Source organism: Balaenoptera physalus (genome assembly GCF_965194825.1).
Source record: "Balaenoptera physalus genome assembly, chromosome: 6".
Taxonomy (NCBI): domain Eukaryota; kingdom Metazoa; phylum Chordata; class Mammalia; order Artiodactyla; family Balaenopteridae; genus Balaenoptera; species Balaenoptera physalus.
Genome location: NC_138885.1, coordinates 94,765,603 through 94,784,637, shown reverse-complemented (window position 1 = coordinate 94,784,637; position 19,035 = coordinate 94,765,603). Strand labels below are relative to the sequence as shown.

General features: G+C 39.9%; 1 pseudogene across 1 annotated transcript; it reads left to right on the top strand.

Moving 5' to 3' along the window:
- The first annotated feature begins 16,009 nt into the window (after positions 1 to 16,009).
- Positions 16,010 to 18,207, top strand: LOC309663356 (large ribosomal subunit protein uL13 pseudogene; annotated as a pseudogene). Its single transcript has one exon. The product of its transcript is annotated as a large ribosomal subunit protein uL13 pseudogene (transcript).
- The last annotated feature ends 828 nt before the right edge of the window (positions 18,208 to 19,035 follow it).

Here is a 19,035-nt window from a genome sequence, read left to right as displayed (position 1 = left end):
TAAAATATATATTTATTTATACAATATATATTATACATCTATATTTAATATATAATATATATATTATACAATATAATATAGATGATAAAGTATATAATATATAATGTATTTTGGGTGCTCTCTTGTTAGGTGTATATATATATATACAATATATAATATATATATTTATACAGTATATATTATACATCTATATTATATCATATAATATATACATATTATATATTATATATAGATGTATAATGTATGTAATATATAATACCTCTGTATGATGCATAGATATCCTATATTTTCTTGACCCTTTTATCATTATAAAATGTCCTTCATCTCTGGTAACAGTTTTTTCTTCAAGTCTATTTTATCTTCAGCCACTTCAGCTCTCTGTTGATCATTGTTTTAAGGTGTATATTTTTCTGTTATTTTTACTTTCAATCTATCTGTGTCTTTGAATCTAAAGTATGTCTTTTGTAGACAGTATGTAGTTGAGTCAAATTTTTTTAACTCATTCTGCCAGTCATTTACTTTAATTGGGGTGTTTATTCCTTTTACATTTACTGTAATTACTAAGATAATTTTATTGACTGTGCCCCCTAAAATTCATGTGTGGAAGCCCAAACCCCCAATGTGACTATATTTGGAGAAAGGACCTTAAAAGAGGTAGTTAAGGTTAATTGAGGTCATAAAAGTGGGGTCCTAATCCAATAGGACTTATATTCTTCTAAGAGAGGAAGAGACACCAGAGGTCTTTCTCTCTGTGTGTTCACAGAGAAAAGCCCATGTGATGACACAGTGAGAAGGTGACCATCTGCAAGCTAGGAAGAGAGTCTTCACCAGAACCAGCCCTGCTAGCACAGTTTCCAAAACTGTGAGAAAACAAGTATCTGTTGTTTAAGCTACCTAGTCTGTGGTATTTTCTTATGGCAGCCTGAGCAGACTAATAAAGGTAGGATTTACATCTGCCATTTTACCATTTGTTTCCTACATATCTTATGTCTTCTTGTTCCTGTATTACTCCTTTACGGCCTTCTTTTGTGTTAAGTAACTATTTTCTTGTGTAGCATTTTAATTCTCTTGTTAATTCTTTTACTATATATTTTTGAATTATTTTCTTGGTAGTTGTCCTGGGAATTACAATTAACATCTTAATTTAAAACAGTCCATTTTAAATTAAAACCAACTTAATTTTAATAGTATACAAAACATTGTTCCCATATAACTTCTTTGTACTGTTATTATTATAAAAATTACATATTTTTGCACTGTGTACCCTTCAATACAGATTTACAATTATTATTTTCTGTAGCTGTCTTTAAAGTTAGGAGAAAAAAAGTGTTATAAACAAAAAATACATGAATACTGTCTCAGTGCTTGTTTATTTGACAATGTCTTAATTTCTTCTTCAAAGGATAATTTTGCAGTACACAGATTTCTTGATTTACACCTTTTTCTTTCAGCACTTTGAAAGAAACTGCTGTCAGCACTGCTTTCTGGCCTCCATGGTTTCTAAAGAAAAATTGGCTGCTAAACTTATTGAAGCCTTTTTTTTTTTTTTTTTGTATGTAATGAGTTGCTACTCTCTTGCTGCTTTCAAGATTCTCTCTTTGCCTTTGGTATTAGAGCATTTGAGTATGATGTATCTCGGTATGAATCTCTGAGTTTATACTACTTGGAGTTCAGTGGAGTTCTTGGATATGTAGATTAATGTTTTTCATCAAATTTGAGAAATTTTCAACCATTATTTATTCAAATATTCTTTCTGCTCTTTTCTCTGTCTCCTCTCCTTCTGGAACTCTCACTGTGCATATGATAGTATGGTTGACATATCTCAGACTCTGTTCTTTATCTGTTTTAATTCTTTTACACTTCTTTTCCTCAGACTAGATCATCTCAATTAACATGACCAAGTTCACTGATTCTTTCTTCTGCCTGATCTAATCTGTTGTTTAACCCCTGTAGTGAATTTTAAAATTTCAGTTATTATACTTTTCAACTTCAGTGTTTCTATTTGGTCTTTTCTTGTTATTTCTGTTTCTTTACAATATCCTCTATTTGATGAAACATTAATCTCATAATTCCCTTTAGCTCTTTAAACATGGCTTCCTTTAGGTTTTTTTTTTTTTTAAGTTGAAACCAGCAACTTTCTTTCAGATTCAATGGTGATATTTTTTTTTTATTAATTTATTTATTTATTTTTGGGTGTGTTGGGTCTTCGCTTCGGCGCGAGGGCTTTCTCCAGTTGTGGCAAGCGGGGGCCACTCCTCATCATGGTGCGCGGGCCTCTCACCATCGTGGCCTCTCTTGTTGCGGAGCACAGGCTCCAGACACGCAGGCTCAGTAGTTGTGGCTCACGGGCCCATTTGCTCCGTGGCATGTGGGATCTTCCCAGACCAGGGCTCGAACCCATGTCCCCCGCATTGGCAGGCAGATTCCCAACCACTGCGCCACCAGGGAAGCCCCCTTTAGGTTTTTTGTTTGTTTGTTTGTAACATATTTTAAACAGTTGATTTAAAGTCTTTGACTAGTGAATCCAATGTCTGGGCTCCCTCAAGGACAGGTTCTATTGATTGCTTTTTCCTCCCTCTGTGTATGGTTTATACTTTCTTGTATATTTGCATGTCTTATATTTTTTGTTGTTGTTGAAAACTGGACATTTAAAATAATACAATGTTGCCAATTCTAGAATTCAGAGTCTGCCCCATTTCCAGAGTTTGCTATTATTTTTGTTTTTTGTAGTTGTTGTTTACTTAGTAAATTTTCTGAACAATTCTGTAGAGCCTGTATTCTTTGTCATGTGTGGCCACTGAACTCTCTGCTTGGCTAGCTTTGGTGGTCCCTAGTAATTCACCAGAGATTTCATTATCCAAAGGTGAGAGCTTAGGGTATTCTCAGGTCTTTTCTGGTCATGTGAACCGTACTGACATGCTCACAGCCCTGTGCATAACTTCTTTGCACAATCACTGAAATTGTACAATTTGTATCAATATATCATGGCTTGTACATGCATATGTATTTTATTCTTACTAGAATGGTGACAACACTGTACAAAACTAATTCAACTTTTTAAATGTCACTTTTTGATACATGCACATTCCATCAACACTCTCTACCTTAAACTTACTGATTAGTAAGGAACAACAGAAAGGAAAAGGAACTTGCTTCTGTGTTTGAAGCAAGTTCTGGTTTGAATGGAAAACATGCCTCTTAGGTCTGTCACAGCCCCCACTTCCTCAGTTACAGATACAGTGTGCTTATTTTGTATTTGCTTTGAGTCTCACTGAATTTCCATGTATCATGGATCCACTAGAATTCTTTGCTCATTGGTCATCGTGAGTGCTATACATGAGCAGGGCAACCAGACCAGTGAGCATGCATATTGCACATACCTCCTGGGTTCATGCACATGCTCCATTGTCCCATTGGACTTCACTTACAACACACAAGTTCAAAGATAAAAGAATTTTAAGATGACTATAACTCATGTTGTGATGGCATGACAAGAGTTCTCACCAACAAGATGGAGGCAGAAGCCTACTGGGACTTCTAGAAAAGTCCTGCTTTCAAGAAACATTCGTTATTCTTTGTTTCTTTGATTTTATTTTTTTACTCCTACTTAAAATGGGGACATGAGACTGAAGGATGGGCAGCTGGTTGCCTAGGAGGCAATGAACATGAAGGTAAGAACATGTGGTTAGGAGGTTGGAATAAAAAGCTGAAGGGAACATGGATCTTCAAAGCCTCTACTTCTGATGTGAGGAAAATAAATCTATGTTTGATGAAGCCACTATTTTTCAGGTGTCTGTTACTTGTTGCAGAATGCATCCATAACTTATACTCATTAATTTTAAATACCACCTTTATCATGTACTAAATTCCCATAGACACATGATTCTCTTTCTATACTTTTAAACCATCCCATCCCACTGATTTTTCCCACTGATTTTTAAAACACATTTCTATGCTAAAATCACACTCTTTTAACAGCTATAGATTTATGGTATGTTTTGCAATCTGTTAGAGTAATGCCTCTGTTTATTTTTTTTTTAAAGGCCTTAGTTAATTCTGTCCATATTCACTTCCATATGAATTTTAAAACAAGCTTGTCAATTTCTGTGAAAATTCAGTAGAATTTTGATTGAGATTACATTGAATTTATGGATTCATTTGGGAAGAATCGATATCTTAAAATTTTCAGTATTTCCATCTAGGAGGAACATAGCATAACTCTCCATTTATGTAAATCTTCCATATTTATTTGGATCTTCCATATTTCCTTCAGTAGCATTTTAGTTTTACTTACATAGGGCCTGCACATTCTTGTTAGATTTATTGCTAGGTATTGTATCTTTTGTTTCTATTGTGAATGGGATTTGTTTTTTCCCATTGTATTTTCTAATTGGTTTTTGTTAATTTATGGTAAAGCTATTATTTTTTATTAATCTTGATTTTGTATTCAGCCAGCTGGCTAGATTATTTCCCTCAGATGCTTTCTAGGATTCCCATTTCAGCTCTAAAAGTGCTAGAACTTAGGTGTTACAGAACTTCATAATTGGAAGGTGATATTTGGTCAAGGTCAAAGGAAAAGCTTCATGGAAGGGGTGAGATTTCATTGTCATCATTATTTAAGGCTAATTCCACTGGAGGGAATGTCTCCAAGTCTGTGTGTTTGTTTATTTTTAGTGGTTTGTTTATTTTTAGTGATATAGGCTATTTCTGCTTCCTTCAGGCTCCTCTGCATTTCTTTATTGTTTAATCCCTGCCTGCACAATTGTTTCCAAAGGTGCTATAACATGATAGGCTGAGTAAGCATTGCAGCAGAAATTCCCGCAACAGCTCCAGCATTGCTCACAGTTGTTCTTACTGGTAATCAATATCTTCTTTTGTCCCCAAATCCAAAGAGCTAAGATGTTAATTCAGATTTTTTTACTAGGAACTATTTTGGAAGTCCACAGCCAAGTTTTTCATTAAACATTTTAGATTTTTGGCTTACTAGGTTGAAATTGAACTTGGAGTGATTCTGAAAGAATGGCTGGTAGCCAAGAAGTCATATTACCTTCTCTTACTCCACAACCCTCACTCACAACCCCAAGTCCCTAAAAAATGTGTCTTCTATTGATAGTGTTAACAAATATTTAGCACTCAGCTTCCAACGTCTTGCTTTTGATCATGGGAATACACATGCTTTAATGGACCAGTGTTCAAACTTGGACTTCAATGACAGCTGTATTGCATGTCATGCATGTATCTTCACATCTGGAACATTTTAGGTGTTTCCAAAGTAAACGAGCAGTGGGGGAGAGAAAGGGAGAGATGGGAAGCCTTGTTTTCCAAATAGATAAGTCTCTGAAATTTTTCCTGAAACTCTTTGAAGATATCTGAGGGATAGTACTCTTTGAGTCAAGAGGCCTATGTTGAAACCTGGCTCTACTACTTAATAGCTATGCCACTCCCATAATTCATCCGCTGCCTCCCTAAGTCTAGTTTTCCTCTCACAGGAGTGTTGTAAGGGTAAAGTGAGATGAGGTTGACAAAAGAACCATGTAAACTGTAAAGTACTATGCAGATGTGAATTGTTAGTAACTTCAGAATGTTGAATACTTCTCTTTACCTGCTGTAACATGCTTAGAGATGTGTAACCCAAAGGTGAAAAGAACCCCAAAATGGTCCCAATACATAAGAAAATCATACTTCAGCATGATGAAAACCTTTATAAAATATATAATTAAAGTAAAATGCGTGACTTCACGATAAAATATTGATGAAAAGTTTCAAAAACAAGTCATAAAATATAAATGCAAAGTAGTTAGCATTGTTTTGATGTTTGAACTAGTGGCTTCAAAATCTAAAAAGAAAAAAACCAACTGTGACAGCTTGACTGAATCAAATGCACAGAATCACTTCAGTCTTGTCAAGCCCCCTACCTGATATCTTCCCCTAGGCTTAGAGAGCGTACACTTTTCTGATTGGTTAGATTCTGTTTCTTGATTGTGTGTAGGAGGCACTGGCTTTCAGATGATCATATCATCATTATCATCATCATCGCATTAATTCTTATTGCTGCTGTAACAGATTCCCCCAAATTTCGTGAAAACAACACAGATTTATTATTTTATAGTTCTGGAGGTCAGAAGTCCAAAATGGGTCAGCAGGGATGTGTTCCTTCCAGAGGCTCTGGGAGAGAATCTGTCCCTTGCCTTTTCCAGTTTCTACAGGCTGCCTGGGTCAATGACTCTCTCAGCGTCTCTCTGACATCTGCTTCCATCATCATCGTACCTTCTCTGAAATCTGACCCTCCTGCCTCCCTCTTATACGGATCCTTGTGATCATCACATCACATCAGCCCACCTGGATAATCCAGGATACCCTCCCCCCATCTCAAGACCCGTAATCACCTCTGCAAAGTCCCTTTTGCCATGTGAGATAACATATTCACAGATTCCTGTGGAGGTGCACATCTTGGGGGAGGGCCAACATTCAGCCCATCATAATCATTGACAACACTTAACACTCACGAGCATTTTTTTATGTGTTAAGCACCATTCTAGGCACCTCAAATACATTAAATCAAAAAACCTGATGAGAAAGATAATATTCTCTCCACCTTAAGGTCATGCCATTGAGGCGCAAAGAGGTTAAGTAACTTGCCCAAGGTCACACAGCTAGGATTTCAACCCAGGTGGGCTGACTCCAGAGCCCAAACTCTTCACCAGTATGCTTTTGCGAAGTGAACAGATTGGTCCACTCGACGCTGAGGAAGCAGAAACTCCTAAATATAGTTATTGCAGAGGCTATGATTTTATAACAACGATGGTAATGTATTTTTTAATCGTGGTTTACAATTTCTAAAGCACATTCCCAGCAATTTCCATGAAACTTTCCCATAATCCTATATCTCAAAATAATCTTTCTTTTCACTAAATCCTCTTCTTTTTTGACTTATTTAAATAGCAAGGGTTTGTAATATGCCTTCCACTGGAATTTGTGTACATGTGTATTTGTTCTGTCTGTTCAACTGTGAGACCCCCTAAGTAAAGCAGAAACAAGCATCCATTTCGTAAACCAAGCAAAACAAAACGAAACTTAGTAGAGTGAATTGAAACTGATCGTATTCATAAATATGTGTTCAGTTGCATAGTACACATGAGACCGAGTACTGTTTTGGAAGTACTATAGAACCTACAAAGTAGATATGATAGACTGTTACTTTGATGACCACAAAGAACCATGCCTTTCAGTATCCAAGTTTTTGAGTATTATCCTCTCATCTGACTCTGGGCTGAGTCTACAACTGCTTTAACCAACTGAATATGATGAAAGTGATGTTTTCTCCCTCTTGGAATGGATTTGTACCCAGTGCCTTACATGTCCCTGGATCTGGGAAAGAACTGAGAAGCTTTCATTTTCCAAAGTCCAGACCCCCAATGCCACGGGACTGGATTGTCTCAAAGTGTTTCTCAGGGTTGAGGGGGCCCAATCTAAAGCTGGAAGCTGGGCTCTTCAGGGCCCTGAGAGGGTCAGGGACCTGCATCAGGGTAGGAAGAACTCAGATAGGGCTGGCTGCATGGGTCCTGGAGAGGCTGGAAGCTGCAGGCCACACTTGGGAATCTCAGCCAAGAGTCAGACAGCCCAAGGCTGGTGCAGACGAGGCTGAGCACAGTGCCTCCTAGTGGTGGTGAGGGCTGTGGTAGAAAGGCCAGGAGGGGCTGCTGGGACCGCTCCTTGAGGTTTTCCTTAACTGTTTAAATGGTAGAATTCATGAATGGCTTCAAAAGGAGAAAAGGGGTAGATCTCACTTCCACACTTCATGGTGGGGTAAGCCCACCCCAGTGTTGTTGAAATGAACATATTTAATGAGCAGTTACTGTGTGCCTGGTCCTTGCAGACATTTCTCCTTTGATGCTCACAACAGCCCTATTATCATGTAGACCAGGTCTCAGAGCAGGACATGTTTGCACTTCAAAACACACATCCAGCTTAACCTGAAGCTCAGGCTTTTAGCCACCCTCTTATACCGCCTTTCCCAATTCTAAACTCAATTTTAAAATTGAATCAAATTTAGCAACTTAATCCTCTGATGCTGGGGGTTGAAGTTCAAGAACCAGGTTTAGGAAGGTTTTTCTCCTTAGCCTTTGCAGAGGAAAACCATCTGCAAACATCAAGTGCTGCTGGATTAAAGAGAATATATTTCAAAGAGAGTTGTTATTTTTTTTTTCAGGATTAAATGCCCTCCTTTTTAAAATCCTGGGTTTAAAATTTTAAACATAGACACCCAGTTTGGTGGAGCGCTAGCTGAGAATGGACATCTCTCCCCACCACATGCCACCCTAGTCTTAGCCATGCGTCCCCATGTCCAGGTCACTCTGCTACAGTCACGCCTGAGTCACCATTTTTGGACAGAGTCTGTGGACCCCATGAAGGGCCCTGTGGGGACCAGAAATCCAATACACTCACAGTCGTCAAAGATGTTTACAATGTGAATCAGCAGTTAAGAGCAACTTCTTCCCCCATAAAAAGTCACATCTTTCATACAAACTATACTAATTATGCTGTTTAGTTTTGTTTTTCCAAGGCAAATGACAAGAAAAATGTATAACCAAGGGACTGGTTGACAGAAGTGAAGAAATATGAGACAACTAAAACAGAGAACGAAAAATAATGAGAAAAATGATTAAAAGAACTGAATTGTGTGGCTTGATTTATGGGTAATGAGCCTGAACTAAGTGAAGAAGTTGCATGTATTTATGGAACCTACAGGATAGATGGGGGGAGTAGGTTCCTCCCAATCTCTGACTGGATTTTTGTTTCCAGACTGGGTGGATAATTTAACAGCAGAGTGAGAGAGCTGTCCTGGGGTCACCCTGGCTGTGACCCTGTAAGAGAAGCTGGCCATGTACACAATTTCCGCTTTTATTGTTATTATTATTTTTCTCCTGCCCTTAGATTCCACTCTGTCTGGACTTAGCTGGAATTTCACACCCATTCATACTCATATATTCATTGCCTCCCTCCCCAGCCTCAGATCTGCTTACCAAGAGTCTCCCTTTCACCCTATATTACTTTCCTGTAGTTGTGTAACAAATTACCCCAAATCGGGAGGCTTAAAATCAACAGAAACTCATTCTCTCACTGTTCTGGAGGCCAGAAATCTGAAATCAAGGTGATGGCAGGACTGAACTCTCATTCAAGGGTCTAAGGGAGAATCCTTCTTTGCCTCTTCTGGCTTCTGGTGGCTCCAGGTGTTCCCTGACTTGTAGCTGCAGAGCTCAAGTCTCTGCCCCTCTCTTCACATAGCCCTCTCCTCCTCTCCCTCTGCCTTTCTCTTATAAGAACCCTTGTCATAGGATTTCGGGCCCACTCAGATAACCCAGGATGATCTCATCTGGAGATCCTTGACTTACTGGCATCTGCGAAGACCACTTTTCAGAATAAAGTCCCACCAGAGGTTTGGGGTGGTCATATCCATTGGTGGGAGCCATCACTCAACCCCTTCTTCTAAATTCAAGGATTTCTTACTCCCTAGGTAAAAGAATAATCAATCAAAAAGGAATCCATTTATATCCACCTAGGCATTTTGTAACATACTTTCCTGGCCTCTCCAGTTTTCTTATAAGCCAAAGCTGTTTAAGATCATCATTCACTTGTAATCTCTTTCTCAGATCTCCCTTGAAACTCATAGTCTGCTTGGCTTTAGGGCTCTATGTATTCAGCTCTCATTCTAGTTGGTATACCTTTCATAGTCCTTCCTTTGGTACTTTACTATGTATCAATAGATCAATTTAGATTTCCAGACCAGAGGCTGTACATCCTGGTTTGCCTGAGACAGTCCTGGCTGATCTCAGTGTCCTTTCTGGTTGGTACCCTCTTATCTCTCAAAATCCTGGTTTGGATGATACCCCTTAGCTGGAACATTTTCCTTTTTAGAGGCAGGACTTAAGGGACAATTGACGGAAAGGATTCTGTTTAGTGAGTGATGAGTGATGAAGAGGGTGAGGCCTTTGCCTAAACTTGCAAATTTGGAGGCTAAAAAATGGGAATGGGGAAGGTCTGAAAGAGAGAGTAGCACACAGAATAGGCCACAGAGTAGATCAAGACCAGACTTCCCTTCCACTGACTAAGGGGAGAATGAGCATCTCCTAACAGCTTGGGGCCTCAGTTTCCCTGTCTGAAATAGTCTAAGAGCAATTAGCTTCTGAAATTTGAACCTCTGATCCAATCTTATTATTTGATTTGGTGAAATATGGTCTCTACAAGTTTGCAAGCAAAATACTTCCCAGGGCTTCCCTGGTGGCGCAGTGGTTGAGAATCTGCCTGCCAATGCAGGGGACACGGGTTCGAGCCCTGGTCTGGGAAGATCCCACGTGCCGCGGAGCAACTAGGCCCGTGAGCCACAATTGCTGAGCCTGCGCGTCTGGAGCCTGTGCTCCGCAACAAGAGAGGCCGCGATAGTGAGAGGCCCGCGCACCGCGATGAAGAGTGGCCCCCGCTCGCCACAACTAGAGAAAGCCCTAGCACAGAAACGAAGACCCAACACAGCCATAAATAAACAAAATAAATAAACCCAAAGTTAAAAAAAACAAAAACAAAAACCCCAAACATTTGCCTTTCCCTTAAACTCTTCTCTCCATGCTCTACTTCCCAATTTCTGACATCGTAATTTAAAAAAAAAAAAAAAAAAAAAATACTTCCCAGAATGATTTGGTGACAATTTAAGCAACTTAAAAAAATTTTTCCCCACCTCTACTCAAGGAACCAAGGGATTCTGTCTTTCAGGGAAGGTGCTCATAGGACAATGGACTTCATCTCTCTGTCTCTCTCAACACTCAAAACACAGGGAGCTGCTTAAAGAGCCGGACACATTGTTCAGTTTGAAAGAACACGCCTGGTTTTTTTGCACTACCCTCACAATCCAATAAATCATCAAAGAGAGGATGAAATTGTGCAATCACTTTGGAAAACAGTGTGGCAGTTTCTTAAAAAGTTAAATATACCCCTCCCTCATGACCCAGCAGCTTGACTCTTAGGTATTTACCTAAGAGAAATGAAACTTTATGTTCATAATAAGGGTTGTACAGGAATACTGACAGCAATGTTATTCAGAATAGCCCCAAACTGGACAAATCCCAAATGTTCATCCACAGGAGAATTGGGAAACCTATAATAATATAATCATGTAATGGAACAGTAGTTAGCAATTAAAAACAATTATTGATTAAATCAATTGATCACCAAGTCCTATGGACTGTACTCTCCAAAATCTATCTGCTTACCTCCCCTCACTATCACCATGCTGGTCCAAACTCCCATAATCATCCCTCACTCTGAGGAATGCAACAGCCTTCACCTGGCTTCCCCCCTTCTGCTTGTCCTTCCTCACATCCATTCCCCACACAGCAGCCAGAGAGATCTTCCAAAACATGACTCTGATCTTGGCACCCCCTTACTAGGACCCTTCCTCCCCTCCACCATATCCAGTGAGTCAAATTCCTTCATGCACTGGGGTCTGCAAGGTCGTTCTGCCCGCAACACAGCACTCCCCATCTTCTCCTGCTCAACTTACTCCTCGTCTCCTCCAGGGAGGTGGGCTCTGGTCCTGTTTTAGAGCAAGACTCTGTCACCCTTTCTAGTGGCATCCTGTGCTTTCTCCTCATGGCGCCGTCACAATGATTGTGAAACAGGGTTTAGACTGATTACTTGCTTTTTTTTTTTGGTATTATTTGCCTATTGTGGCTATAACAAATTACCACAAACTTAGTGGCTTAAAATAACACAAGTTTATTATCTTGCATTTCTGGAGGTCAGAAAGCCAAAAAGGGTTTCCCTGGGCTGAAATCAAGGTGTCAACAGGGCTGCATTCCCTCTGGAAACTTTAGGGGAAAATCCATTTTCTTGCCTTTTCCAGCTGCTAAAGGTCACATACATTCCTTGGCTTGTGGACCCTTCTCTCTCTCCTGACTCTGCTTTTTTTATCACGTCTCTCTTGACTCTGGTCCTCCTGCCTCTCTCTTATAAGGATGCTGGTGATTACCTTGGGCCTACCTGGATAATCCAAGCTCATTTTTCCTTCTCAAGAACCTTAGCTTAATAATATCTTCAAAGTCCCTTTGTGCAAGGTAACATATTTACAAGATCCAACAGTTAGGAAGTAGACATTTTGGGGGCCACTCTTTGGCCTATCACATTTGTCTTCTCCCCAAATATTGAGCTCCACTGAAGATAAGGACCACGCCTGTCTTGTCCACTGCTGCACTCGGACTGCTAGCAGGTGCCTTGCACATTATAGGGGCTAAATAATACATTTGCTGCATAAAGTAATAACACTGGGGCCACTTGCATGCAATTCGCTTAGATTTTATAATTCCATGTTTCAGTTTTATTTCCAAGTTTAAGACTGTAATGTCTTTTGTAGTTCTGTAGCCATTAAGGAAAGAGGGCCTTCTAGCCTCAAGTCAAAATTGTTCTAAAAACCACCTGTTCCACGACTCAGTGATTCACTATTTTTGTCCAGCCTACCTGGACCTTCTAGCCTCAAGTCAAAATTGTTCTAAAAACCACCTGTTCCACGACTCAGTGATTCACTATTTTTGTCCATAGAGTTTTTCTACATTAAATTATCATTGCCTAATTATCTAACGCTTGGGACCAAATTCCCTTGAACTCCTTCTCCTTTAAAAGTGTTCTCACCTGCCTCATGAATGCCACAATTTGCAGGAATCAGCTGCATCCTCCAGCCCAACAGGTTTTTAAGAGATTTTTGTCCCAACAGTGTATCTCCAAGCCAGAGTTCTTCAAACACTATTTCCAACCTCTACGTACTACTTCGTTGGCAACTCGACAAATGGAGTACCTGATATCAGTATTCTTTTTTTAAAATTTACTTTTTTGAAGTATAGTTGATTTATAAGGTTGTGTTAGTTTCTGCTATACAGCAAAGTGATTCAGTTGTACATATATATACACATTCTTTTTCGTATTATTTTCCATTGTGGTTTATTATAGGATATTGAATGTAGTTCTCTGTGCTGTAGAGTAGGACCTTGTTGTTTTTCCATCCTGTATATACTAGTTTGCATCTGCTAACCCCAAACTCCCAATCCATCCCTCCCCTCCCCTCTCTCCCCCTTGGCAACCACAAGTCTGTTCTCTATGTCTGTGAATCTCTTTCTGTTTCACAGATAGTTCATTTGTGTCATATTTTAGATTCCACATGTAAGTGATATCATATGGTATTTGTCCTTCTCTTTCTGACTTACTTCGCTTAGTATGATAATCTCTAGGTCCATCCATATTGCTGCAAATGGCATTATTTCATTCTTTTTTATGGCTGAGTACTATTCCAGTGTGTCTATATGTTGTACACATGCCACATTTTTTCCATCCATTTATCTGTTGATGGACATTAAGGTTGTTTTCATGTCTTGACTATTGTAACTGGTGCTGCTATGAACACTGGGATGCATGTATCTTTTTGAATTAGAGTTTTTTTCACATGTGTGCCCAGGAGTGGAATAGTTGGATCATATGGCAACTCTATTCTTGTTTTTTGAGGGACCTCTATACTGTTTTCCATAGTGGCTGCACCAATTTACGTTCCCACCAACAATGTAGGTGGGTTCCCTTTTCTCTACATCCTCTCCAGCATTTATTATTTGTGGACTTCGATATCAGTATTCTGAGAGCCATATGATAGCACAAAAAGTACAATAATTTCAACTCAATTTTAAGAGTATTGTTTTAGCCTCTGCCATATTGAGAATCTCCCAGGTCAGGAGAGGGAAAGAAGAGATGAAAGAAAGGTGTGTGTGTGCGCTTAAAGCAGGGACACACTACAACTGCATACTGAACTCATTTCTAAATGGAAACTTTCGTAGATAAGTGAATTCTTTCAATCGACTAAAACAAAAATAGAGAAAATTGTCAGTGAAACCAATTCCTCAATATCATGTCCTCAAGAAAGGAAAAGTTGGTTATCTAAATTTTTTGTTTTTTCTTATAGCTGTTTTGATTCTATGTAGGACCAGTCTGATTTGAAAGTATTATTCATCTGGTAAATAACCAAACAGATTTAGGACACTGCAAACCTAATTCCACTCATGAACATCTTCTTGTCTTATCTGTTCTGTTTTGAAATCTTGTCTTGGCTTGTTTCACAAGGACCTTATGAAGTGTTTCCGCCCCCCGGCTCCCCCCCCCGCCCCAAAAATAGTGGAGCAATACAGTCATTAAGCCCATGGTCTCCTCCTAGCCTTGCCTGGACTTAGAGCACAATGCCTGGACGCATGAGGCTGTGGAGCATTATTCATTGCTCACAGAGAGGCCAAGTGAGTCGGGATTAGCCTCAACAATGCACCCTGCTATTTGCTATTTGGCCAGGAGCAGGGTTCTCATCTAATACAATGCTTGTGCACATTCAGCTCATTGCTTGTCCATGTACATCCCCACACACAGGGAGGAGTTTTACAATCCAAAGTGACAACCATGTGTCCTTGGCTTTGTTCCCACCAGGGACAGGAAGGAAACTGCTCCGCGCTCTGCATTCTATCTCCTTGGCTGCTAACCCTCTAATGCAATTATCTGGGCAAAGGACTCGAGTTTGCTTGTAGTCTTTATATGGACATCTTGTGCTGGTTATTAAGGAATTTTCTTTAATAAAGAGGCATTTTGACTTAACCTCAAGTGGTCACTAAGGTATCCAGGCATCATGACAAGAACGTCACTGGATCAATACTAGAAAATTACTTCAAGAAAAGGGAAATCAAGCTGAAGAGAAATATGGCCAAGAGACTCATATGTAACTAGTCCTCTGTTTAGGGATGTTAAAGCCTCTGTTGCTGAACATAAATAAGTAGGAAGCTTGAAGAATAGACTTAAATTTTACAAAGGGAAGAAGACTGTTCCATTGAGTGCTAAAAGTATTATAAAATTTCCAAGTCCAGGTCTTGTAAAGTCATTGCCTCCCTTCAGTCCTTACGTGATTTAGATCCCCTTTGGCTGTGAGGGTAGAGTGTGAGGGACTCCTTCTGATTCATAGGAAACCAGTGTAGCTACAAGCACCTGCCTAAGAACTACCTATCATTTTGAGTCCAAATATTTATTCCAGCAGCAGAGGCTGACAGAAACTGACAGGCATTTTGAATTCAGTCCTTCATACAGCAACAGGTAAGCAATGATCACCTGTGTATGAGGAAGCCTCCATATGAGAAATTTACCCAGCCAGGTACCTCCCTGCTGTGACCAGAGGAAAAAGCAGCCCTTCAATTCAATACCTGTATTATTTTCCTATCGCCTCTGTGACAAATTACCACATTACTGGTTTTAAGCAACACAAATTTAGCATCTTATAATTCTGGAGTTCAGAAGTCCAAAATGGGTCTCACTGGACAAAAATCAAGATTTCAGCAGAGTTAGTTTGCTTCTGGAGACTCTAGAGGGAAATATGTTTCCTTCCCTTTTTCAGCTTCTAGAAGTTGCCCTCAATCCTTGGTTCGTGGCCCCTTCCAGCAATCCCACCACTCTGACACCTGCTTTCATTGTCACGGTTCCTTTTCTGACCCTCCTGACTCCCTCTTTCTCTTATAAGGACCCTTGTGATTACATTGGGCACAACCAGATAACCCAGGATCATCTCAAGATCATTATATTTAATCACATGTGCTAAATCCTCTTCGCCATGTAAGGTAATATACTCACAGTTTCAATGACTAAGACTTGGACATCTCTGGAGGCTATTATGCTGCCAAACCCAGTACCCCTTTCCATTTCCAAGCCAGAAGCTATTGGACATTTCTATATTTAACTCTTTTTGCTCTACTCATCTCAACTGACCCAAAGTATTACTTGAAACTTCCTACTCCTTTACAAGATTGAGAGCGTCTAAGAAAAGCAGATGCTGTATTCTTCTTACTTACTATTGTATTCTTCGTAGTCCTTAGCATGATGGAAAAAAAAAGTCAATAAAATGGACTCATTGAAAATTAAAAACTCCTGCTCATTGAAAGACATCACTGAGTGCTTTCCCAGGCAGCTGCCGAAGATGGCGGAGGGGCAGGTCCTGGTGCTCGAAGGCCGAGGCCATCTCCTGGGCCGCCATCGTGGCCAAGCAGGTGCTCCTGGGCGGAAAGGTGGTGGTTGTGTGGCTGTGAGGGCATCAGCATTTCTGGCAATTTCTACAGAAACAAGTTGAAGTACCTGGCCTTCCTCCGCAAGCGGGTGGACACCAACCCCTCCGGCGGCCCCTACCACTTCCGAGCCCCCAGCCGCATCTTCTGGCGGACAGTGCAAGGCATGCTGCCCCACAGGACCAAGCGAGGCCAGGAGGCTCGAGACCGCCCCAAGGTGTTTGATGGGATCCCGCCACCCTATGACAAGGAACAGCGGATGGTGGTTCCTGCCGCCCTCAAGGTTGTGCGTCTGAAGCCTGTGCGGAAGTTTGCCTACCTAGGGCGGCTGGCTCGTGAGGTTGGCTGGAAGTACCAGGTAGTAACAGCCACGCTGGAGGAGAAGAGAAAGGTGAAGGCCGAGATCCACTACCGGAAAAAGAAGCAGCTCCTGAGGCTACGGAAGCAGGACAAAAAGAACATAGAGAAGAAAACTGACAAATCCACAGAGGTCCTCAAGACCCATGGGTTCCTAGTCTGAGCCCAATAAAATTGACTGTTTATTCTTCATGCTTGGCCTGGCCTGCCCTTCCTCCATCGCCACCCTAGGATAGGGGGACCCCCAGGGGTTGCCATCCAGGTGCCACAGGCAGCCTGGGGCTTAGAAGACTGGGTATAGTGAAGCGGCCTTAGCCACTGCTGTTTAAGAAAGGCCATTTTAAAAGCGTAGACAGTTATAAGGGCTGTGCAGGCAGAATTCGCCTGTGACCTATTCATTCATGAGAGTTTTAGGACACAGACAGTTGGAACAACCAGTGCTGTTGCATTATTGGCAAAAGTGAGCTGGAAGACCCAATTGGAAGGGACCCCCGCATCGCTTACAGGAAGTCTGTTTAAGTGTCCCACATGGTCAGTACTATACTCTGCAGCTGTTAGCATGTGAGAGAATGCTTGGGCAGCACGAGTCTGGGCTTCTAAAAGGTGTTTATGGAAGGGAAGTACGGCCTAAGGGGTCACAGGCATCGCCCTTGTGTCTTCCCTATATTTTGTGATCCAAAACTAATAAATTATTTTTAAAGAGAAAAAAAAGAAAAAGAAAGACATCATTGAGTAGTGGGGTAAAATTAGATGGGATTTCTGCTTCCAGCAATGTCTAAATAACAGGGACTAGGTTTACCTTCCTTCCTAAAACAACTAAAAAAATCTGGATAAAATATATGGCACAATGGTTGTTAAGATTTGGACAACAAACAATGAAAGACAGTGAACCCTGAGAGATGGGAAATAAATGCAGTGAACCCTATGCTTGCCTTGATTTGCGCCCTGGAGGGAGTTTCTGTCTGAAGCGGAGAATGGGATCCCAGGGAGAGTACATTGATGGAGTGTGTGTGGATAGAGTTTGCAGGGTGGAGAGCTGGAGGAGAGAAGAGAGACCTGTAGAGGGTCCTGCTCAAGTCTTCAGCTAAGTACTGATCAGTGCAGGTTTGTGAAGAAACTGTCCAGGTATGGGGAAAGAACTCTCTGAAAAGAAGAGAAGAACAGTGCCAGGAACTCACACAAAGCCAGAAATAGTTCCTATTCGCAGCAGGCAGAGCAGAAAACCTCATAATCCATGGGGCATTGGGTAGAGTTCTCAGACGGCTTAGCTTCAGTTTTGAGACAAAGGTACCCTAGAATAAAGTCTGCTTTAGTACCAGATAACAAAGCTCAAAAGCAAGTTCTGAAATGATAATACTGTTTGTAAGTAACTCAACTGCATCCCAGAACAAAGCTCAAAAATATTTACAGAAATACTACAATATCCAGCAAACAAAAAGGTAAAATTCTCAATGTCTGACATCCATTCAGCAATGAACAGAATTCACATTCTGAATTAACATTTGGAAGATGTCAAGTATGACCCATAATGAGGATGAAAATCAGTCAATAGAAACTGATCTAAGAAGTATACAGATAATAGAATTAGTAGATGAGACATTAATAAGGTTATAACAACTGCATCCCATAAGGTCAAGACGCTAGAGGAAAGATTGCACATGAAAACTAGACACAGAGAAGACATAAAGTGACCCAAATTATCTTCCAAAGATGAAAACTAAAATATCTGATATAAAAAATACAGCAGATTAAACACTGGAGAAAAAAAGATTAGGGGACTTGAAGACATACCTATAGAAGCTATCTAAAATAAAACCCAGAAAGAATTTTTTCAAAATTGAAAAATAATAAAACAGAAACTAACACACCATTGTAAAGCAATTATACTCCAATAAAGATGTTAAAAAAAATTTGAAAAATAAAATGAGCAGAGCATCACTTGAGGTGGGGGGGAAGCAACTTTAAACATCAAATATACATGTAATTGGAGTCCCCAGAGCAGAGGAAGGATTTTCAGTTCTGATCTATTTTGAATACATTTGCTATGAATATTCATACATTATGTGGACATATGCTTTAAATTCTCTTGGGTACGTACCAAGGAGAGAAATTGCTGGGTCCTAGGGATCATAAAATTTAACTTATTAAAAAAACTGTCAAATAATTTTCCAAAGTGGTTTTATCATTTTACATTCACTACAGCAATGCATTAAAATTTCAGCTCCTTTGCATCCTTGCCAATGTTTTTACATTATCACTCTTTTTAATTTTAGCCATCTTAATGGGCGTGTAGTGATATTTCATTGTGGTTTTAATTTGTATTTCCCTGATGACTAATATTGTTGAGCCTGTTTTTATAAGATTACTGGTCCTTCATATATATTTCTTTATGAAATGTCTGTTGAAATCTTTTCCCCGTTGTTTTCTTGGGTTATTTCTCTCCTTATTATCAAGTTGTAAGAGTTATTTTATATATTCTGGGTACAAGTCAAATATAAGTATTGTAAATATTTTCTTCTCTTCTGTGGCCTTTATCATTATTATAGTGGTGTCTTTTTAAAAAGCTCTG